Source organism: Tamandua tetradactyla, chromosome 3 (assembly GCF_023851605.1).
Source record: "Tamandua tetradactyla isolate mTamTet1 chromosome 3, mTamTet1.pri, whole genome shotgun sequence".
In the NCBI taxonomy this organism is placed as follows: domain Eukaryota; kingdom Metazoa; phylum Chordata; class Mammalia; order Pilosa; family Myrmecophagidae; genus Tamandua; species Tamandua tetradactyla.
Window position 1 is genome coordinate 189686766 of NC_135329.1, and position 25109 is coordinate 189711874.

At 36.1% G+C, this 25109-nt stretch overlaps 1 protein-coding gene and 1 non-coding gene across 3 annotated transcripts in view; one reads left to right on the top strand and one right to left on the bottom strand.

Annotated features, from left to right (window-relative positions):
- The window catches only part of SPAG16 (sperm associated antigen 16), a 1149776-nt gene that overhangs the window by 1103480 nt on the left and 21187 nt on the right, over positions 1–25109 (top strand). The gene's annotated exons all lie outside the window — the stretch shown is intronic.
- LOC143678434 (U6 spliceosomal RNA) lies at positions 7484–7590 on the bottom strand. Its single transcript, XR_013173244.1, has one exon. It is a non-coding gene; the product is annotated as a U6 spliceosomal RNA (small nuclear RNA).

A 25109-nucleotide genomic window follows, 5' to 3' on the forward strand; every position in this document is an offset into this window, starting at 1 on the left:
GTATCAAATTATATAATTCCTCACAACAACACTGTGAGGTAGGTGCCATTTCCATATCCAGAAAAGTTGCATTTATTTTCCCAGTTTACATAGCTAGTCAGTGATAGAACAGGATCTAAACTCAAGTATGCCTGATTACAGACTCCCTGTCCTTTCTATATACAACAAATAAGCTACGCCTCCAAAATTATATTGAGGAGATTGGGAGGTAGTATTCTTATTTGGTAAAATAGCAACAAAAAGGCATTTCAGTGATTTTAAAGGGCTAACAAAAATTTAGAGCACCAGAGAGAAAATTTTTGACAACTGAAAAAAAAATCTATTTGCTTTGGTTTTTCAAAGGGCATTTAATTCGCACAGCCATGCCTTTCCTTTATTTCTACATTAATTGCAGATGAACTATTAATGTTCAAATTGGATGCTTCAGGGTTCTGCTTACTTTTTTAGTAGAGAAAATATCAGAGGAACTTAAAGCCCAAGTTAAATTCAAGAAGATTTTCAAAAGAAATATTCAGTCAGATACCCAGACTGCATCCCAATGCTCTATATATCATTAAAAAGTTAATTAAATGTATTAAGGAAAATGTAGTATCAATTTGCTATAATTAAGAAAATTTTTGAGAGACAAATTATTAAAACCAGACTTAACTGAAGAAAGCTTGATCTGTGTAATCTGCAGGGAACCTGTTTGGCCACCAAGGATTCCTTACTAATGAGCTCTGACTTGGTTAAAGTCCCTCTGAGAGAAAGTATTTAGTCTACAATTGACTTGCTAATGAGCACTGTCAAAAGTAGATTAGTCTCAGGTGCTCTACTCTCAAACAAGCCGGAAGTTTTCCTCTCAAATCAACTTGTTGAACAGAACTTGGTAAGCAATTATAGTCTGTTACCTTAGGCCACAAATCACAATGATTTGTGTCATTTCTTGGAAGCAGAGCTTAAAGGAAAATTATAGTGAAATGAGATGATTTTAAATTTTGGGATCATCAATTTTCCCTTAATGGCTCTTCTAATCAAATAACTGATGAGTTATGAATTTTAAAAAAATCAATACAACTTGATATTTTAATTGATTTAAAGAATATTGGAATACTTTTCTGAACAAGAGAAACAAACATTTTCGACATGCAGCATACTTCTTTAACTCTTAAAAGCTACAGAAAGAAGTCTAAAAATAAACTCACTCTCTGGAGTTATGTCATTTTAGCTATAGCAAACAGATTGAAAAGCCTAGGTATTATATAATTTTCTACGAACTTAATCTACATAAACAAGTTCAAAGATAATTTGAAACAATTTTTGGAAGTACTAACATTTTCACAGAAACAGGACTCTATAGCCACCTTATATTGTTAAAACAAGATTTCTATTACTTCTTACAGGATATAAGAGGGGTGCACATCCATTTATCATAAAAGCCCATCATTACACAGTCACACTCTTAAAATAGTCTGCTAGAGCCCAAAACTTTTCAAAATGAATGGAACCACTTCAATATAATACAGTTGTTACAGTTTAAAACTTTTTGCCCTGTATTAGTCGGAAGCTGCCAACAATTCAATATTGATCAATAAATTAAAACTCTTCAATTCTGGTATATGCTTTCTTGTTTTACTGAAACCTTATTATTACTCAAATGGTTGGGGCACCAAAATGTATAGCTTTTAAATATGTATTTATCAAGCAGAGTAGAATTCTTAGGCTACACATACACATACACACATTCACACATATATACACTTATTTATGTTTTTGCTTTTGTTTCTAAGCTTATTCTATTATTGTGGAGTCACATTGGATAAAAATTGTTAGTCTACTGTAAGATCACTCCTTAGCCTAAGCTTAGTTCTCTTTGAAATTATCTTTAGTGAGAACAACTTAAACTCTTTACCCAAGTTGTTTTGTTGAAGAACAGAACCAATTTGAAAGATTATTTAAGTAAAGGTGGTTGGGCTTGCAAATTTTGTGTTGTTTTATTCAATGTAAAATTTAGGAGGTTATGAAGATGGCATGAAATTCTGTATGTCTGAGACAACTCTTCATTCTCCTCTTTAGCTCCTGTCCTTTACCTCTTTTAAAACTTAACTCCAAATATATACTTTCTTCTGCAAAGGTTTTTTTTTCTTTTTTACTTATTTAGGCCACCTGTTTCCAGTCCTTAGGTACTCATATATCTACTTCAACTTCTATTTTATTCCACTTAGAGGCCATTGCTTTATTTTTTTAATTGTTTCATTTGTGTATATTTTTCCTATAGTTGGATTGAATTGTAAGAGGAAGTAAGTCCTTATCTTCCTGATTCATGGTATCCTTGATGCCTTCTTGAGGAGGATGATGTATCATTGAAGATTATTTGCTACGATAAATGATTCTAAAATTTTAGTCACTTACAGGGACAAAGTTTTATTCCTCAGTCACATAAATATCCATTAACTGTGTCATCTACAGCACACCTGAGGGAGAAACCCTTATTCTGCAACACTGCCAATTACATAGTAGGGAGGAGGGAGTAAATCAACAAATTATGTCACTTCTTTATGTTATTGGTCAAAGAAAGTCACACAGCCACTCTTGAATTTAATCAATGGATCTGTAATTCCTTCACAAGGAGGAGCCAAAGTAAGCCTTATGGCCAAAACTGACTTCTGTAAATAGGAAATTATAATCCTTTCTCAGAGAAAGGCAGCGAGTAACTACTTGGAACAATAATACAATCCATCACGGAGGATAAGTATAGAGAAATCATCAAATACATCAATACAACATTTTTCTAGCTGGTTGATCTGAATTGGTAGATCCATTTGATAACCCATTTTTCACAGTATTTTTCCTAACAATCTCTCATCCTTCATTAGTTTTATAACCTAGTGTTTCACCCATTGTTTTCTCTTTACTGTGGCTGGTCATATAAGATTATGTAGTGAATATATTTCTCAGAATTATTATTTAATGAAACAGCTACAAAAGCCTGTTATATTTTTCCCCTCCCTCACCCCCCAAATTACAACTTACTATGTATTGGCCTAAATGTTGTGGGAATGTAAGAGAACTGGGTGTGGTTCCTGATTTTAAAAACCTCATGCTTTTGTTGGGAAATTAAACTACAGATTCAAATATCTGTGATTCAGAGTAGAAGTCGATGAATGCTTTGAAAGAAATGTGAAATGCCATAAGAACATAAAATTGGTATCATTCACTGGGAAAAAAAATAGCCATTGAACTCCCCAGTTTTCCTCATTTTCAGCCCTAAACTTAACTAAAATGTGATTTCATCTTTATCTGTGTTCTTGTTGTTTTCCTAGAGAACTCCTTCCACCAAGATTCATTTCTATTGCCTCCTTCCTTTCACCAGAGAGATGCTCATCTGTTCTTTTCTCTCTCTTGAAGCTTTAATCTCTACCTTTTCATTTATGTGTTTTCTTCAATTTTCAACTTAGTTTTCTCCCCTACCAAAAATAACCTCTTCTTCTGAACATATCTATATTTCACTTTCTTTTAGTTCTATGACTTCCTGAGATGGAAGTTTCTCCTTACCATCTGTACTTACTTTTTTCAATTCTTATTCATAGAGCAAGCCACTGCATTCCGCCTGTACCATCATCCTTTTTAAACTGGGCTCTGAGAGAGTAAAAATAAGATGGCCTCTTAAGAATTGAGTCCAATCACTTGTGTGACTGCTCTGTACCACCTAAAACTGTTGAACACTCCCTGTTTCTTGAAGGAATCATTTCTCTTAGTTTCTGAGACACCTTGATAGTCTCAAGATACATGTTTTATTTTTTTTTAAAGATCTGTTCCCATGTCTTCAAATGTCATTTAAGTGTTAATGAATCCATGAACCCACATTTCCATTTACCGGATGGACATGTTGCACTCAATTTAAACTTAATAAGTTGGAAAATAATCCAATCATCATTCCTTCCAATTAAGAAACTTGAGAGTCATGGTGGATTTTTCCACCTTCACACCCTCACACATCTAAAGAGTCACCATGATCTTTCCATTCTCCTAATTCTTCTTGCTCCTCTCCCTCCCTCCTTCTATAGCATCTTCAGTGTATAGTTGTGTCTAACATACAATAGATTCTCAATAAAGATTTATTGGCTGAATTAACTAATTATTGCCTTTGGATGCTGTTTCTTCTGTATGGAATGTCCTTCCTTTATCCTGGTTGTAGAACTAGCTCAAATCATACCTTTTCTATAAGATGTTCCCTGACTGCTCTAGAAAGAGTATTCATTTACTCTTCTGTTCTGATAGTAAATAACAGCTTTATTATAGGTAAGGGGTATATGCCATTTATGTTACTATTTGCTTTCTTATTTTCCCCATTAAATAATGAATTCCTTGAGGACAGGAGTTAGAACTTAATTTGCTTTTCATATTCTCACCATCTCTACAATATTTGGATGGCTTTACAATATTTGGATGTCATGGATGTGAGATTATTAAAAGCTTAACAAAAACAATTACACTTGAACTGAGATTTAGAAATGGATTATATTCTGACATGTTGAGGATGGTATTCTGATTAAACTGAAAGGATAGAGTATTCTCTAAGAGTGCTCTGAAGACTAATTCAGTAAATATGCTATCATTTTAGAAGAAGGATTCATGGAAAATAGGGTTAGGATGGTAGAGATGATTATGGGGTTCCCTGAATAAGAGACACATGTATTTATTTTTACTCTGGTCAGTGGTGAGCTTTAAAGAGTGTGTGAGCAGACCATGATAGCTTATTCAAATTTATGACTTTAGGAAGATTAACTCTAATGTCAGTATATCACATGGAATGGAATGTAGATGGAAAAAGCTATTAGAAAAGTACTGCAAGAGTCCAAAAAGGAAGAAATTTGTAAATAAGAATTGAAAAAAAATGAGATGATAGGGTGACATTATAAAGGGACCGTCCAAAGGATTTAGGAATGTGAGTTGTGTAGGATAAAGGAGAGAGGTAATAATTCAAGTTTCCAGCCTGAATGACAGAGGTCCCATCCTACTTCTAGTGAGAGATGAGCAATACAAGAGGAAGCATGAGTTTATAGGAGATGATTATGAGATCAATTTTAGACTTTTGACCAAAACTTGGACTTGTAAGTTTGAAGAAAAAATATGAATTTGAACTTGAGTATCAGCACTTACTTAAACTGTTCATATCAGAATGATATATAGGAGTGGTCATTTAGTAAGATATTCTAAAACCAAATTTTCCTGCTAATAGCAGCCTTCAATAAATGACTGCCATTTTGACAGATTGGAAGTTGCCATACAAATGTGATCTAGCAGTTGGAGTAAAAAAAAAACACACAACCACCAGTGCAATTAAAACAAGATATAAGATGTAACCTTAAGAATTTTAAATAGAAGAAAATCGTTTCTATGCTTCAGTAGTATTTCTTTTGTAATATGATGTGGTGTTAAGAACTGAGCAAACAAAAATATCTTAGTTATCCAAAATTGATTAAAACTGTGCTTTTTCTACAGCACTTTCATTAAAAATACGAAGGTGACTGATGCCTGTTTCTTATACTTTATATCTTTTGAAATATATTAATTTTCCTAGCTGTAAAAAATGACATTCAAGAAACAGGGTTGTAGGGAGAGATGACATCTTTATTACTCTGTCATATAAAAACTAGTTTTTCATTCTCTTCAAGGTCTATTTCTTTCAAAAATGACAGTCTGATACATTCTATTATCGAATTCTAAGTAGCCTTGATAAGGCACCAGTAGATTTATCTTTACAATAGAAAATAAAAAGGAATTCTATAAATCCATAAGTTCTAAATTCATACTTAGGACAAAGGAAGAGAATGGCCATCAGAACAATTATATTTGTCAGGTATCTTTAAAGACCCTTACACTATGTTACCAAAGTTGTGACTATGGTCAGATGATGGATGTATAGCTTCTACTAAAAGACTGTGTGTTTTGGCAGTATATACTTTTGCAAAGCATTACCCATAGCAGAAATATATCTAAATTTCCTCAGAGAAAAATGATCTGACACAGTAAAAATTATAGATTAACTATACATATATATACACACACACACACATATATATACTCATATATACATACATACATATGTGCATACACAAGACAAAGATCAATAAATGGAATGGCCCCAATGGTCAATTCAGGAGAATTTGGAATTTAAAGAATGTGCATTAAGATTCATGTGTTCCATCATTTATGCATTGAATATACTATAAAATTAACCAAAGCCTAATTTGCTGTGACAGCAAGCTTCTAATCTTGTTGAGGGGAAAGGTGAAAACATACAAGGCTAAGCAATGTCATTAAATGCCAACTGCTTCAGATCCACCGACTATGTACTTAGACTGCTGCTGTAACATAGAACACCTAAATAAGTCAATGTAGTTCAGGAAAACATATTTTTTAGCATGAATCCTGCCCTCAAGCAGTTCTTCATGGCATGCTGCACACCAAAGTCTATTGCAAAGACTCTTCAGATTCAAAGGCTTAAATTTCCGAGTCCAACTTTATGGCAGTAGTGTATAGCTCTCAGTCTCTCTCTACCCCTATCTATAGAAAAGATTTCTGTTGGAAATAAGCTGGAGACAGGATGTAGAAGTTGACAGAGAAAAAATTCTTATTGCCTTAAAATGTCAAGGAATTTAACCTGCGGCATTTTAATGCTTTTGTGCTGAAAAGGTTAACAGTTGAGTGAAAATAGGTTTTAAAAAACGTGATTAAACTCTTTCAAGAGTGGAAAGCTTGGAACTTGTGTAAACAGTTCATATAGCCAGCAAGTTTCACATCTACTATCACAAGGAAAACAATTCATAGTTAAATACACATCATATTGACTAGTTCTCTGTAAAAGAATTATTTCATTATCCATCATGCATATTTGAAACCATGTACGCTAGTAGAAGAGGGGAAGTGGTTCTAAGAAATTATATCAAACTTAACTACCTCTAGTTAGTCTAATAGATTAATGACTTTTTAGTACTTATGATTCTCTTTTGATAAACAGCTAAGCACAGGAATGTTTTCTAAGATATACGATTGAAACTATTCTCTACAGAGAAAACAGATGAAATCTCTCTGTCTTCAAAACAGCTTCTTTAGGGAACATGGACTGAAACTCTGAGGCATGTAAATAAAACAATTCTTTTACATCCAACAAATGTTTTCATTGTGTAGGCAAAATGGTACTGCAGTCTCATATGATGTCAGTCCCAACTCTCGTGTGTCTCTTTTTTCTGCCGTTTGTTCCAATGTGACACATTGTCTTCTGATTATAATCTTGCTATATCAACCAGGAACAATTTTCTCTAAAGAAAATTCTGATGGTGCATAGTTACAGTAAATAAGTTTTAATTGGATCAATTCCTTTTCACCTAGTAAATGTCATTTTTCATAATCTATGAGCATTTTCCCAAAATTCTTAGACTTATTTCTTTTTTTAAAAGATATGTCATTCATTGATTCTGAATCTTTTATTGATAAGTACAAAAATATGGAATGCTTCACGAATTTGTGTGTCATCCTTGCACAGGAGCCATGCTAATCTTCTCCGTTTTGTTAAAATTTTAGTATACGTGCTGCCAAAGTGAGCACCAGACTTATATCTTGAAGGCCAGAGTGACGTAAACATGCATACAATGAAAAGGTCTGATGGCTTCTGGGTAGGTATGGTGGGTAGAAATATATTCTCTCTCTAAAGACCCAATCTCAATATTGAATTTTTGCTATCACAGCTTTGTCTTTCTGTAAAGCATACTGAGTCTCCCTTTTAATTCTCATTATTAACCTCTTATCATGTACTTTATTTTTGAAATCACTTTTTCTTGACCTTGATACATAAATTTTTTTTTAAATTGTCATATCTGCATAGACATTCCATGTTTTTCTCTATCTATCACAAGCAAACTAATTTCATTCCATTTCCTACCCCACCTTTTCCCTTCTCCTTTTCATAGTCTCATCAAATTTTTCTACCATAAAACCTTCTCTAAACTCCAAGTCTGTGGTCAGTAAACATCTGAAGATTGTCATCCTCTCATGAGATCACTCCATTTATCTATCTCTCTGCTTAATTAAAACTTGGTTTCATCTCACTATAATGCCCCACATGTAGTTTTCAGAAATAGAAGCTGTTCCTTTTTCTTTTCTCTGCATGCTAGTAATGAAGAAAAATTTACATAATTTTTGCTCCACATTATCCTATCCCAGGTCACTCATCTAAAACTAGCCTTGAACACCAAACACTCCACCCTGCTTTGAAGCAAGCCTTCTACTCATTTCAATTTAACCCCACTCTAATCAATTCTGTCATCCGTCCCTATTTTTGTAAAACTTCATTCCTAATTCATGGTTCTCTTCTCTCTGCTAACTATTACCATCATCATGAGTAAATTTCAGAAATTGTTTCCTCAATCCATTAACCTCAGAGTCTTTGATTCCCAGTACTCCAATGACTTTTACTTCTGTTCTTGAAACCAATTCCCATGGCCATGTACTGGGCATTTGTTGTTAGTTGAAACCCTTCTACCTTTTAGAATTCAAATTCTGAAATTCACTTCTCTGCTTACAATATTTCAACTTTCCATTCTCCATCAACCCTAATCCCGTTAAATCTGCTGTTCATCAAAATTTTTTATCATAATTCTTCAAGGCTCATGTAGTACATTTTCCCCCTTTTAAATTGACTCCTCACTGCTCCACCATAGAGCCCCATGATCAATTATTTCCTATACTCTTGCCTGGACTCTCAGTCACCTGTGTTTCTTAAACTTCTGTCATACCTCTTGCCAACCTGCAATCCTGTGTCAACCTAAGAATTATCTCAAATATTATATAGGAAGAAAAAGAAAAGGTTTTGGAATCTAACTTGGACCAGAATTCTTGTCTACCACTCATTAGGTTTCTGATGCTAAGAGCTTTGGTTTTCTCCTTTGTAAAATGAAGGTAACTTTTCTTATTTACATCATAGTGATTTTATGAAAGTTACATAATGTATACATCCTGACTGTCATGGCCAGGTTCATGTGTCAACTTGGCCCAGGTAGTGATGCCCGTTTGTCTGGTTAGGCAAGTGCTGGCCTGTCTGTTGCTATGAGGACATTTCATAGAATTAAATCATGACTGTGTCAGCTGTATCCACAGCTGATTACATTTGTAATCAGCCAACAGGAGTGTCTACTACAATGAGTGATACTTAATCTAATCACTGGAAGACTTTTAAGGAGATTCAGAAGAGACAGTCTCTCTTCCTGCTTTGGCCAATGAACCTCTCCTGTGGAGTTCATCCAGACCCTTCATCAGAGTCGTCAGCTTCACAGCCTACCCTATGAATTTAGAACTCTACATTCCCACAGTTACATGAGACACTTTTATAAATTTTATATCTACAGATCTTTCCTGCTAATTCTGTTTCTCTAGAGAATCCCTAGCTAATACACTGGCTCATAACAGATACTCAATAAATGATGATCCTGCTTCCTTCCTCTTCCTTCTCTACTGAGACAGGGTCTATATGTTATTCAATTTTCAACTTTATCTCAATCTTGACCCTTGGTTAATTCCTTCTCTCATTGTTTACAATAACCTGTTTCACTTATTTTCCAAGTAGGTATGCCCCATACTTCATTCCTAATTCTTAACAGATGACATGCTTTTTTAAATCAAGAGAATAGAAATCATGAGGTTGTATACTCACTGAATTTTCCATTCAAATTTATCTAAATATTCACCCAAGCTATCTCAGAAAAAGAAGTAACTCATTTACCAAGACCAACTGCCCCATCAGTGATACTGACTTTATCTTTTTTTGCCTTCAATTATTCTCTGGTATTAAGCTCTCATCTCTGGATCCTTTCCCCACCCTACCAATCAAGTTCACTTAAAAAAAATTAAAAATAAACAATATACCTACTCTAACCTGCCTTTCTCTCAAGCAATTCCTCATTTTTCTATCTCTGCTTTTTACTGTTTTTAAGAGTAATTGCTTCATTTGCTTTGGTGTAAGTTCCCCACAATCCATTTCCACACTCACCTTGGTATTGAAGCTTTTGTCTCAAAAGCTCAAAAATGACTAGGTGATTGCCAAACCCTAGCCCTTCATTTCATCCTTATTCCTGTAGCTTTGACATGAATGCCCACACTTTACTTATGATAATTTCTTCCTATGATATCTGTAATACCTCTCCTCCTAGGTTGCTGACTAATCTTGTTTATCCAGCTCTATCAGCTGCTCTTCTTCTGCCATTCCCCCCTAAAATCTCTCCATACTGAACTGATATCATATAGGATTCATATAAGGCAATGGTCGGATTCTGCTTATTTTTCAGTAAGTAGAGTATTTTTAGAAAAAGGCATCACAACAGAGTTTTAGAACTACTTCCATTTGGCCACCCCACCCATCCCCGGAGCTACATTCATTCTCTAGCCCACTTCTTACTTTGATAGCTCTGCTACAGTGATCACTGTCCCAGGTATTAATCTTCATTTAAGGATTCTGTTTTCCTGGACAATCTAACCTGCTGCATTTCTCCAGGGCATGTGTTAGGGTAAACTTTAATAGCAAGATTATTTTGGTAGTATGAAGAATAAAGTAATACTAATTCCAAACTTCTTGATCCTCTGCTTATTTGTAGCTGAATCTTTTACTTCCAGGCACTCAGATTCCATCCACCGTGATCATTACAGGTCATTTTAGGGCTCTGAAGGAACTTCCACATTTGGTGGAATCATTGGCCGTTTCACAGATAAGGTAACTGTTCACTAGAGTAATTCATCATGTCTGATTGAAAGCCTCTGAAATGGAGGACAACTCGAAGAAAATTCTTCAGTAAGGCTGTTCTAATATAAATATTCTTGGGGAAAATCTGTTGCTCCTATTACAAAAGTTTACTTAGTTATTTAACAGACATATGTTGCAGATTGGTGCCTGCTCAGGAACACCAGGTTTTGTACCAGAGGTAATCTGTAAAGATTGTCAAACCTGGCACATTATAATTCATGTTGTTGGCTGATGTGAATTTGATTTCCTGCAAAGCTTAGATTCTGCATTATGCATCTATATGCCTTACGTGTAGTTTGTTTATCACCACATCTTTTCTTGTCCTCTCTTAACTTTGAAATATAGCTCAGCCTCTATTACATCTCTCCTATTTTGAATGAAACTGATATACAAGGTAGCAGATTCAAACAGTCACCAGATATTAGTGATTCTTCGCATATTTGAAGCTTCATACTTGGGCTTGAAGCTAGAGGATCATATATAAAGCTCATTAAGGACTTCCATGCTGGTTTACGCTTCATCTCTACAATACAAGTAGTATCAACAGCCTGTGGTGTTTTTTATTTCCTTTTCATGGCCGAATGCAACAAATAGGGAAAAAACTTTCCTTGAAGCATCATAACAGTGTAACTAACAATTCTCCACCATTTAAGCTTCAAAATGAAACAAGATCAGACATCCTTTCCCAAAACAAACCACCACACAAAACCAAACTGCATATAATTCAAGCATATAACAAATGCCTAAAGGTCAAGAAAGCAAAAACCAAATGTCTTTCCTGTTTAACGTCATTTGAATCATATCGAATATGCCGGTTTCTTTTTTTTTTTTTAATGAGAATGCAAAAGTTGGTATCAAGATTAGCCTGGTCACCATTTATCTGTTAAGTACATCCATATGTCCAGAGAGGATGACATGGATTTCCAAGAAACCTGCAATTTAGGACAAAAGAATATGGCATTCTTCTATTTACAGTGTTTGATAATAGCATAACTACTAGATAAAAAAAGTAAAGGAAAAAGATTTTTTTTTTGCTTGCCAAATTGTGGTGAAAATTCCCAGAGTCTACCTGCTGTTATTGCTTACCCCTCTCCCCACCCCCCAAAAAAGGTAAGTGCTATGTGATTCTGTCACCATTCTGCTTTTAAAGATTAGAAATAAAACTTTTATTGAAATTAAAATATTCAAATACATGTTTCAGAAAATGGTTCTATCTATATTTACTGATGCTGTGTAATGACAAAGCAATATTCAAAAGGGAAGGGAAACCATGATGAATATTTTTTAAGTCTGTGAGAAAATCAGAGATTATATCAAGGAATATAGCAAAATTGTATGTTTTTCATATTTATGAAACCCTCATGAGGCTACATGGGCCTCCAGGCTGGCACTTAATTGCTTCAGAAAAAAATTGTTTTCAGAATACACTAATAACATTAAAGAATTTTGGGGGGGCAATTTTAAAACAGATTTAATAAAATATAACTTTCTCACCACCAACAGATACTATGAAAATGATAGGGAGGTACTATAGGCCAAGGCAAAATGCAGGATTACCTTCCTTTTCATGATACTATTGATTACATAAAACATGACTGTAAAGCTATGAAATTAAGTACAAGGGCTACACATCGTGTGGTTAAACCCAACAATACATGTCATCCTCTCAGAACAATGTCAAGTCTATTTTAATCATATGGGATAAAAGTTAATAAATTATTAATTTGCAAAATAAAACTGTCTTAAGTTATTATACAGTCTGTAATGTGGGAATATTCAATTTACTGTCAATGTATAGAACAGCAGAGAATTCTTAGAGTGAAGCCCCCACTCCACTAGAACTGTCCTTACTTCCTAAATTGAAAGTCCTGGTATGACATTCAACCAGAGATCAAGACATGAGTTCACTGATAGGAATGCAAATCTGCAGGGAGGTGCCTTCTTTCTGAAGAAGTAGAGGTGGAGAGAGTAAACAATTTACTTTTGCTGCACATCTTTTTTCTTTCTTGCTAATAATGAATGGATACAGAAGAATTTCAGATTTCACTTTCCCATGACAATGGGTTCATAAATCATGGCTATAATTTAAATGATATGTTGCTTTATGTTCCTTCATTTAGCCACCATCCATTGAACACCACTGTGTGCCCCAAATTGAATTAGTTCCAGGAATATGGAGGCAGGTAAGACAGACATAGTTTTTGCCCTTGCGTTTGTCAGGCTAGTGACAGCCAAAGCCAAGTGAAATTAAAATACAGTAGGATAAAATGCTGCAGTCGAAGGAGCCAGACTGAGTGACAAGTTATGCTTGGAAATGGAGCTAAAGAGGTAGGTTGAGGCCAGCTTGTAAAGAGGCTACCTTGGACTATATGCTAGAGAATTTCAATTTCATCTTATGGGTAAGTGATACACACTGCCTTTATGCTAATTATTTAAATGAACTTCCAAAAGTGTCTGCTTGGCAGCAATATACCAGGAAGGAATCTGGAAATGATTCTAAAAATATCCAGAATGATTTTCTTCAGTTCAAATTCCAAAGTAAGCAAGTTCTTCCAAAATCTATTTGGCTGGCATTAAAATTAATCCTTTCAATGAAATATATCTGATTATACATTAAGCAGAACAGGAAATATGAGGAGCTACCAGCCTAAGAACGTTAACCTCTGTATATATTTTACATCAAAAGAAAGAAGGTCTGCTCGCATCTTCTTTAAATCCCTTAAAAACTGATTCCTCAAGCTCCTATTGCCTGAAAAACTTTCTCTTTTAAAATATTTGTGTCATAAACTGTTTTATCAAATAGAATGAAACCAAGCAGCATATCAAAATTCTACATTTCTCAAAATGGATAGAATGCTGGAAAGCCAGTCTGCACCTGCAGCTCCTAAAGCAAATGTGTTGAATAATCAGAGATCCTAAACAGGGCTGCACTAGAGTAATTTACTCAGCTGATCTTTATATGAAATAGAACATTTGATTTCTGCACCAAAGTTGCTTTGAAGTGGATTCATATTTTATTCAATTAAATAAAGCACCACAAACAGAACCAGTTAACTCAATGTGTGGTTCTTAGGGAGAACATAATAAATGCGAGTCCCCACCTTTGAAGGTAGCACTGTGTCTTCTATTTCCTTTATGGATTTTCTTATACATGGAGACAAGGGGCTGCATAGTATGAAATCCTCAACTGTTGCATGTCACCTAAGTCCTTAAGATATTTAAGTTTAAATACCCTCAAGAAAAGCATGCTATTAGTTCCTTATACTATGAAGTAAAATCTGGATCTTTGAATACACATGAGAGAACAGGCAGAACTAATAGCTTCAGCCAACTTGAGTTCTCAAGATGTAGAGGAAGGGACAGCCAGGCTCCCTTTTTCCTTCACTTGCTGGTTGTTCCAGACCTCAACCAATTTTAAAACTGCTCTCAAATTCAGTTTTCTAGTATAAATAAAAAGATTTGGATTTCCAAGAAAATATGTGAAATTGTTAGAACACGTAAAAGTTGAAGTACCTCTAATGTGAGCTAGTTTGACTTTCCAGAAACTTATTAGGGAAAGGTTGTCAAAACCATATTACAGAGTGGGGCAGAGATTTTTCCCTTTTGTTTTATTTTTCCCTTACCTTGGCCTTCACATTTTCTCCTCGTTACCTGAGACTAGAATACAGCTTTTCATGACATTTACACCCTACACACAAGTCTCTCAACCAGTATGTCAGTACACAGAGGACACTTGTCTACCCCCACCCTGATCAGCGCCACCCAGACACAAACACACACTCACACATCGCATATAAGAAAAACACTGTTCTACACAACCATTCCTGAAATGTGTGACTATATGTAGTCAAATTGTGATAACAAGTTGAAGATGGAAAGAGTAAATCTGGTACGCTTTGTGGTCTATCAATATAGATAGGTTAGATAAATAGAAAGAAAGAGAGAAACAAAGAAGGAGGTAGGAAGGGAGGGAGAGGGGAAGGAAGGAAAGAAGAAAGGAAGGAAAGAAAGAAAATATTGATTTTACGTATATTGATTCTTAGCAATGGAAGAGCTGGAACTGAATTAGTGTGCCAGGACTGGTTTGACAAACCTGGTTGGCTTAACAACAGAAATTTCTTGTCTCACAGTTTTGTCAGTTAGAAGGCTAAATTCAAGGCAGCGGCAGGGCTATGCTTTCTGCCAAAATCAGTAGCATCCTGGTGATGGCGGTTCTTCAACACATGGCGATGTCTTGGTCTTCTCCTGTAGCTTTCTCTGACTTCTGGCTTCTCTGACTGCATCTGAATTTCCACTCTTCATGAGGCCTGCAGTCGTAAGATTAGGGTCCACCCTCGTTCAGCTTGGCTAACCTAAAAGATCCTGTTCACAAATGAGTCCAAATCCCAACTATGTACAAATGGGCTCACACCTGCAGGAACACAAACTAAGATTAAGAATATGTCTTTTGTGGGGTACAGGATTCAGGCTACTGTACGAATTATACATTATCCCTCTGTTTTTTTCCATATGTCAAAAGTTGGTATTGAACTAAGCACTACAACTTGAACTAAGCTGGCATTGAACTAAGCATTATTCTAGAATGAGAGAAACGGGAAAGAGGTTTTTCACTGCATTATATGTTTCACCAATTTCACAAGTTAACATCTCCACAATTGGGAATTGTCTTACAGCTGACAGGTCATAGTTTAATTTGGCAATGTGTGATTTTTTTTTCTTTCTTAGTAGCATGTAAAATAACATCTTAAATACATAAAATAACATCTCCAAATCTACATGCCTTGGAATACATGAAATATGATATCTTTAAAGCTGTTGCATCGTGGGTGATTTTTACTTTCTTATGATCTTCAGTGTTTTTAAAAATTTTAAATAACAAAGTGGAAGGAATAAAATCTAGTGAATGTGAAAATAGGAGGAAATGCTGAAAAACAAATAGAAGCTGATGATGGAGCAATTTGGGCAGAATTGAATAGCATTACTGTATTAAACATATTTTAGTCATTTGTACACCTGTCATGTCTCTAATTAGAGTACAAGGAATGTGACATCTTAATCACCTTTGAATTGCCTTGTGAACGCAGCCTGCTGCCTGGTAACTTAGAAATTTAGTAAACACTGGTTGAATAAATGGATTACAAAATGAATTATCTTTTAAATATATCACACAAAATCAGTTGAACCACTTTTTGCATTTCTCAGATTTTCCAGGCATTTTCTGAAATTACTCCTGCTTGACTTCAGGAAACCAGACTTGTGGAAGTCTAAAAACTACTTCCAAATAACAGGATCAGTTTGGAAATGCGTTAGTTTAACCATTTGTTTCTTGATACAGTGTTGCAGCAGCATTGTCCTTCATACCTGTGATGAAATAGACCTTATTACAGGTGAAGGTGTTCTCTGTGTTAGCGTAGCTTCAAGTTCAGCACTGCATATATCCTAACAGCATCTCCTGATACTTGTGTGTCTACTTTCTGTAAAGAGGGACAAGGACTCATCATCTTTGTAACCAAGACGCTTAGCACATGGCCTAGCAGGTGGTTTTCTATAAATGTTAACTAAATGACATGTCTGAGTAATAATAATAAAAGGTAAAACTTGATTTTAGTAGCGCTTATTGGGGCAGACCACAAAACCCCCTTAAGACTGAGATTGAGGCCTGGCGGTTGTGGTAGGCAGCAGAGGTCAGCAGGATAATGCACCCCCCACCCCCAAAGATGTCCACATCCCGATCCATGGAACCTGTGAATATGTTAGTTTACATGATAAAAGAGACTTTGCTGGTGTGATCACGTTAAAGATGGTGAGATGAGATTAGCCAGGTGTTTCTAATGTAATCACAACAGTACTGGTTACAGGGAGGCAGAGGTTTAGAGTTATAGAAGGCGATGTGATGACGGAAGCAAAAGTTGAAGTGCTGCAGGACCACAAGCCAAGGAATGCGGGTAGCCTCTAAATGCTAGAAATAGCAAGGAAGTGGAATCTATCCCGAAGTCTCCAGAAAGAATGAAGCTCTGTGGACCCAGTTTAGGCTTCTGACCTCTAGAACCATAGGAAAATACGTTTGTGTATTTTAAGTCATTAAGTGTGCTGTAAGTAGTTATAAAAGAAATAGGAAACATAGAGGAGGTGAATCAGTTAGGGATCATTTTTTTGTCTTCAAATGACAACCTAAACTGATGAAGGCAAAAAGAAAGTACGTCGGCTAACATCTCAGGAAGTCTGATATGGGGCAGAGTGGATATCTCCAGTGGCTTAATGATATCATCAGCAATACCATCTATTTTTTTCTCTATCTCAGTTCCATATTTCTCTTCTATTGACTACATCCTAAGATCAGTTATCTTATACATTTGGGACATCTTCCAGTAGCAATTGGAGTTAAATGCTACCTCATTCATTTTTAGCAGGACAGAACTTGCTACCTTGATAGCCATGAACTAGCCAAGGGCCATCCTTACAGATCCACTCAAGGTCAGATGCCGAATAAAATCAGGGTTCTGTTAGGAAAGAAAGAGGAAAGTGTTTGCGTAGGATACCAGCAACATCTCCCAAGGCATATCATAAAATCCTTTGATTATGAGAGTATAGGAATGAAGTGGTTAAACAATTTCCCTCAGTCCCAGGTCTAAGAAACAAGCCCCAGCTTTTACGTTGCAATATTTCCCCTTGTTTCCTAAGGACAGTTGTGCACTAGAAGAAGAAGCAGACATCAGTAGAAACTCATGGGTCATTCTGTCAGGTTAAGGCTGGCAGTCAGTGTGAGCTTGATTTCACCTGGGGAGCGGCTGTGTGCCCAGTACCTTGGCTCATCAAGTCCACCACCTGGCGTACCTGCTGCGGTTGTTGAATTCTGGATCAGATTGACAGCAGATAGCCTCTTGTGAATCACCCCTAAAAATTATGGGGCATTCCCTTTGAAAACTTCTAACTATTCATACGTCCCTCTGTATACATTATTGCATTCTTCTGTGATTGAAATCTGCTTCCTAATGGATGTTTTGCAAGGATCAGACATTGTAGTTCTGAGGAATTTCCTACCCAACCAGCTCTAATAGCCAGGCAAAAGAATACATGGAAAAGAAAGGATCAGAAGGGACATTAATTGAACAGCTGTAATAAAGTATGTATGAGTTGTACACTTTCTTTATAAAAGATCTTATATATTCTCCAATTCTGCAATGTATTAATCATTTCCAATTTTACTTAAGAGGAAAATTGAGGTTCAGAGAGCTCAAGTGCAACATTAAATGTCAAAGCTGTCATTTATATCAGGAAAATATGACTCCTAAGCCCATGTTCTTCCTCTTGTATCCTAGGCCCAATCCCAGAATTGGCTATTTGGGAGAGTTCCCCCTACCTAACGGTAGCCCTGTGATTTAGGGTTCATCCCAGATCTGGCCCTGATGTTTTACAGGGAGGCTGAGAAATCTGAGGAGCATCAAACTTTTCCCAAGTTGGTTAGAATTTGAGATAAAGAGGAGGAAGGGCCCCCTGTAGACTAGTTCCGGAAGAAAGCTAGAACGATCTAGTGGCTTGGCGCTCCCTTAGGTCTGCTCTTCCCCAACGCTGGTGTGAAAACATTCATTATCAAGATTTTATTGATAATCATTGGTAATTCAGCTGGCCGGGCAAGCATAGCTTTCCCCTATCATAATTCTAAGCATTTTGAGAGAACTAACATCAAAGATAGGGAAGAACTACCCTTCAATATCCTTCTATTTCTGAGCACTCTTCCAGAAACATCACACAAATTACCCCAAACCATGTATACAGCTCATGATAGCCCAAGCACACAGGAACTAGCTCCAGATTTAATGGGTGTGAAGGGTCTGGATTCTGAGTTTCCTGGGGGCAATGATGAAAACTTATGAACATCTGCATCCCTAGTTTAAAGCACAGTGTTTGACCCACAGCAAATCATCATTATTACATGAATAAATGAAATGAATGAAAAAATGGCAACATTTTGCCAGCAAAGAGGAAGGTAAGAATAGAGCAAGTGGGCAGGCCACGGTGGCCCAGCAGGCAAGGACGCTTGCCTGCCATGCCAGAGGACCTGGGTTCGATTCCTGGTGCCTGCCCATGTAAAAAAAAAAAAATAGAGCAAGATGATAAAATGGTTGGTGAAGGAAACTAGATTTGTGGAGTGGAGTTCAACAAAACTTTTGGGACATTTTGCCCTAAACAAGATATATCCATAGGTCCCAGGCCCATAGTGATGACCTTTAAAACAGTACAGACTACATTTATTGGCTTTCCTTGGGTAGGAAGCAAAGTTCTTATTACCCAATAAGCATCACATGAATTTTAAGCCTTTGTAAAATGTTAGTGTTCAAAAAGAATTTGTAGTTCTGGTAATCTTCAAGAAAATGCCTAAAACGATTTCCAGAAACACTTCTATTGAACTCTACAGAAATTACATTTTATGTAGTCCTGTTTAATTGCTTCTGCTTTATTGTTCAAGAACTGTTAATAATGGGTGAGAATTTTCATATGCAGAAAATGAGTAACAGAATGGGACCCAAGATTCTTTTGTTTTATTTTTTAATGAAAAAGTGAAGACCCTGTTAGAGTCAGTTTCCAGAGATAAGTATCTGGCATTCATGTTATTTATTTCTAATGTAGAAATAAATCAGAGTGTAAAGAAGTTAAAACAGAGAAAACGTTCAAAATAAGTTGGCTCTGAGGCTCACAGTATTCCACAAAACATTTTTTCATGGCAGTTGTGACTTGAAATCACAGAACAGAAATGACAAATACAACATACATCAGGCAACATATGTTAATTGAGCATGGTCACCACTGTTCACATCATGATTTCAAGTGGATATTTACCACATTATGAAGTCAATATTGCTTCCATTTCTATGTTTGTGTAGTTGGTTGTTGCTCTACAGAGGAGAATTTATTCAACCAATTTCAGTAAATACAGGTAAAAGGGTCCTCGTCTGCCATTGAATCCACTGGGTGATTATTCACCCCACTCTTCCTCCAGATCCTAAGGGTTTTCTTGGGACTGCCGTGTGTATAACAATCTTTTTCTCTTTGCAAGGAAAGACAGAATGGAAGTGCTTAATGACAGCAATTCTAACAAGCAGTGCCTTTCTCAGTATTGATTATCAGGGTGTGTGTGTAGAGGATAGTTTGAAGCAATGTACAAAGCATGTGCCATTTCCAAATAGTTTTAAATTCCCAGTCGCCAATGAGAAAAGCTAAACTTCCAATAGTTCCACATTATATCAAACCAGATCCTTGGTAACTTAGTAAAATCAAGAGATGCTTTTCTTTTCGTAAAGTTATTACAAGTATGTATTAGTCAGGGTTCTCTAGAGAAACAGAACCAAGAAGATGTGTATATATATATATTATATATGTATATTATATATATATTATATATGTATATTATATATTATATATGTATATTATATATATTATATATGTATATTATATATTATTATATATGTATATTATATATATATATAATTGATTTATTATAAGGAATTGAGTCATGTGACTGTATGTGAAGTCTGAACACTGTAGGGCATGCCACAAGCTGGAGATTCCAGTAAAGGTGATGTTGAAGTCCCTAGTCAGAGTTCTCTGGGGGAAGCTGGCTGCCCAGAAATTCTGACAAGAGCTAATGCTAAATTAGAGGTAAAAATTCTTCTTCTGACTTCTGAAATTCTCAGTACTGGATTTTAAGACCACCAACTGATTTGATGAGCATACTACACACTTTGCTAAGGGCATTCTCCTTTGTCAATTGTAGATGCAGTCAACAGATTATAGATGCGAATCCCATCTATGAAATACCCTCACAGTCACAAGCAGACTTCTTGTTCTTATTCGACTAAACAGCTAGACACAATAATCTAGCCAAGTTTAGAAATGAAATTAATTATCACAAAGTATAAAAGAGCAATGATGCCTTTCCATGTGGATTACGTCTTCTTGTATATGTAATGACATGTGATTCCCAAGATGGTTGTCTCTTTTCTGCCAATATCTTTCATTTGAGTGAAATATTTTCTGAATGTCCCAGAGAGTTCATTATTTACATAGGGAGCTGTAACATCACATTTACAGCATATTTGCCAAACTTTTGAATGTAATATAGAAATCAGAACCACATACATATTTTTGATACATTCTGATTATAGCAGATGAGATCAGGGATCTCCAGGTGAGAAAGAGGATCAGTATCTATACCACCTCCACTAGGACACTGGTGTGTCGTTCTTCCAGCACTGGAAAATGCTGATTCAAAGTAATAAGCAATTGGTTGCTTAATCCAAGCTAAACAAAGCAAAGCAAAACTATACAAAAACAATCTATTAGATGTCCGTGCAAATATGCTAAGGGCTGGAGCAACTATTCAATTCAGATGCGGACAAGCAGTCTGCCTCTATTATCTGGATTGTTGCCTTAACCTTCAACTTTGCTTTGGAAACCAGGCCTCATTTTGCATCCTCAGAGCAGTATTAATTCAGAGCTGACTTGGATTTGTTCCTTGGGCAAAAGGTTAAGTGATCCATAAATTCATTTCCCTATAGATTTGGAAAAAGAAAAGTAAATACTTCAGTGATTTGTTTGCCAAGTTTTGCAACAACAGAACTATTGTATATGTCTCCCGTCACCAGAGTCAATGTCGTATACTCAATAGAAAAGAATTAAGGTATTTGTGGCTCACATATATGAATGATGGCAATGATCAGAAAGATCAAATCCTCAAAGAAATCTAGTTAATAAGGAATGTTTCTAACCTGCTTCATGTTTGACTGAGAACTAAATTCCATTACAGATGTGTCGAGAAGCATAATTCATGCCTGCGAAATGCCTTTTTGTTAACATACCTTCGCTGTGAAGAAATGCTCAATATCTCTAAACTAAAACATATTTATTGCAAAATAGAACCTGCATTTTTCATGACCTAACCTTAGATTGTGTGAGCTCCTTTCCAGTGGCTCAACATTAGTGTAATAAGTACCTTTATAACTCATAGCAGGTGGTGCTCTGTGCAGCAGATTTTGTGATTGCAGGTAATAGCCTTCTGACATAAACTCTGTTATGGAGGAGGGTGTGCTTGAAAAGATAATAGTGGTGGAGAGATTCTCAGAAATGGCACCAACCTCTCATGGCAACAATAGCTCAGTTACCGAGTACCCATCAAGCACATGACATTGGTCTATACTCACTGAAAGTCTCCACATTGAATCCTAGCCTCTCCTTCTAAATGAAGAGCATTACCTTCATGTCCCTTTGTGTCTTAAAATATTGTTCAATATACAGCCAGGGACCAGTATTATTCCTCTGAGACTTGTGAAAAGATGTGCCAGAAATCATGGAGTAGAAGGGACCCAATGAAATCAGTTTGTTGAGCCTTCTGTCCTTAAGTATAACCCTTACTAAGGCCTTCCATGAAGGTGCACTTAGGATCACAAAACCAAGGGCTTACATGCAATTCACACCTCTGTGCCTTTGCTCATACTAACCCCCCACCCTACCTTTAGTATGCCTTCTATCCCATGAGATACAACTCCATTCAGGCAGGTAGACAGTAAATTTCTTATTGAGCATGACACATACTGCTTGACCCTGGAAATAGAGTGGTGAACAAAACAGACATGTTTCCAACCCTCACTGAACTTATGATTTAGTGGGAAAGACAGCCACCACGTAAGATTTTCGCACATGACAACTTGAGTAATTATATGGCGCGTGGTGCTGGAAAGAAGTACAGGTATTCTGGAGGCATATGATGAAAGACCCTCTGCATAGTCTGAAGGATCAAGAAGGTTTCCAAAAGGAAGGTCATTTAGAGTAGGACTTGAAGGAAGCTCATTTAATAAGGCAAATAGGGGTGCTTAGATGAATGAGCATCCAAATCAGAGAGAATCTAATTTGTTGAGGCCAGGATGTGGGAGACTGGTGGGGGGCAAATGCCATGAGAAGTAAACACAGGGAAGATTACATAAACCATAACACAACCATCACAGGACAGGCACTGTTGTGATCAGATTTAGATTCTTAAAACTCACTCTGGCTACCGTGTGAATAGTTGTTTAAAGCAAGATAAGAGGAGATGCTGGGAGATCGAAAAGGAGGCTACTGCAACAATTCATGCATACAGAAAACCCCCTATAAATCTCTGCTGATAAAGCAGCTTCACCCCTCAGCCTGTTATCACTGACATATTTATTCTATCCTCCAGGTGCTTGACACATGTTTAAGACACTAGGCCCAGAATTCCTAAGATAGCATCACTGCTTTGACTATGAGCTGTCCAAGATCATCTGAGTATTTCTATTTAAAACCAAGTCTCTCTTTCTTAATGAATACATCAAATGACACAAAATTAAATGAACATTAATATAAAAATAGATTTTGCCTCCCCTTGATCTGGGCCATAAAGGACTTGCTCTTCACAAAGGCAGGTGGTTACTACCGGGACTATATAGCATTATAATACTTTTCCATCAATAGCTTTCATTTTATATATGGAAATCTCCTCTACTGCTTACAAAAGGTAGGCACTTTCTGGCACATTCTTTTTCCCTGGAGGTGATCCTGCCATAGCACACTAGGTTATGGCAGTTCAATAAAAAATCAATATAAATATACTATGAACTTTATACCTAACTTTATACCACTTTGCTCCAGAGTGATCTTTCTCTGGGTTTCAGAGTGGTGCCCTATTCTATACAAAGAAGAAAGGGTTGGCTATTTTTCATTCCTACATCCAATATTTCTACTTTCCCTTTTCCATTCCACTTATAATATACATGATTGTCTTAAGTATCTTGGATGCACTCCTGATAAACACTCTGCATCCCACTTCAAGAAGAAGGCATTTTTTGCACTCCAGTGGCAGAACATGTGCTCCAGGCAGGAAAACTTTTTTCTTGTTTCTTCAACTTATGCAACAGATCACCAAACATGCCATCTGCTGATCTGGTTTCCAAAGCATATGGTTGCTTCTTCAATAAGCAATATAGAAATCTAACAGAAAAAAAGTCATATTTAAGAGAGACTAAAGCACATGCAGTCAGCTCACTCTTTTATGTAGTTTAAATTCTATCCCTAGTCTAGTTGGAATTCCTAGAGTCCTCATTCTCAGACCTCATTAGCTTTACACTTTACAGAGTTGGCATGATTGTATTCCATTTTAATGTTATATTTTAACATAGAGTACAATAGACAGTCATGGAACATCCATGACAATGTTTGCTATTGAATAGTATTGAAAATAGTAATTGCATCATTCTTTGTGCTCTATTATAACACTCATAGCCATTATTTGTTCAGCTCTTGCAACGTGTGCGTCACTGCTCTCACAACTTTTCATTGTTTCAGACAGGTAGCATGGACAGTGGGTCCAGGGCCAGGCCACACGGAATCAGATTCTTGCTCTATGATTCACTACTTGTTTGATCTTGGGAGAATTATTTATCTTCTTTGGTAAAACGGGGCAGAAGATAGCAGTTCCCACCTTGGGTGGTTATTGTGAGGATTAAATGATTTTATATCTGTAAGTACTTAAATCAATCCCTAGCGTTTTGATTAAATCAACATTTAGCATTTTGCACATCTATCCTATTAGCATCTCATTCAAGCCACACAGAATCTCCATTTTAATATATGAGGAATATGAGGCAGAGAAAACTTAAGTAACTAACCCCAAGACATTCTGACTCCTGAGTCCATGATCTTAATTACTTCTTCTTTACATAAAAACTCAAGAGAAACATTTTTATTTTTAGATTTCTATCCTTTTTATTAGAGCTATAAACTGATTTCTGACTTGGCTGCCAAAAAGCACAGATCCAAACTTGAAGTCCAGTAACGTAGCCATTGAATTGAATGTTCCAGTTCCTATATGTGTGTGTTCCCTTTATTCTTGATCCTGATTTTCTGTTCATATTTCAATTTGGCTCTTACATTGTGTATGCTTCTTGTAATTACCACTGTAATAACCAGCTCCTACCAGCTCTATTTATGTGAACCCTGCCTTCCAAATCCAATCATGTTAACTTCTCCAAACACGTCAAACCCCTTTACATATCAATGTTTCTTTATATGCCATTTCCTTCTACCCAGAATGTTCTCTATTCACTCTTTTTTTCTCTTCAACTTCTTTTTATCTTGTAAGATATAGCTCAAATGTCATATCCCCTGTGAAGTAAGCTTTGTCTGACACCCTCAGGCAATTAGTATCTCCCTCTTTTGTGCTCTCATGATGCCATAGGCAAAATAATGTTATAGCATTTCATTGATTCATTTGCTTATTCTTTCAACAAATGTTCATTAAGTGCCTGCTCTCTGGAACTCTGCT